Genomic DNA, 381 nt, shown 5'->3' with positions numbered 1-381 from the left:
GACGCAGGAAGTCACATGACTAGCTTCAGAGGCGCGGTATAGGGGGGGGAAAGTGATGACAATTCTAGGGGCCCTGACCAGCAGGGGGCCCTCCACAATTTAGTTATTTATTTTTTGTTCATAGAAATAAAATTTTTTTAAAAATCGATGCCCTATCAATTACAAAAATAATCATATTGTATTTTCAAAGATTGTTTTTAGCAGTAAAAAATTTATGTTCCCACTCCCAGATAAAAAAAAAAACACATCCGTATTTGCCCTGAACCCCCCTATCTGAGTTAAATGGTTCGTTCCTAATTGGAGCCTTCAGAGTGACGCTGTTAGCAGCAGACAGTGGGAAACACGAACGATGGTGGCGGTTACTATCATAGGTTAATATGC

This window comes from Poecilia latipinna, unplaced genomic scaffold (genome assembly GCF_001443285.1).
Source record: "Poecilia latipinna isolate Pla-1442-1.1 unplaced genomic scaffold, P_latipinna-1.0 Scaffold1276, whole genome shotgun sequence".
Classification (NCBI taxonomy): Eukaryota; Metazoa; Chordata; class Actinopteri; order Cyprinodontiformes; family Poeciliidae; genus Poecilia; species Poecilia latipinna.
This window is presented reverse-complemented; position numbering follows the sequence as displayed.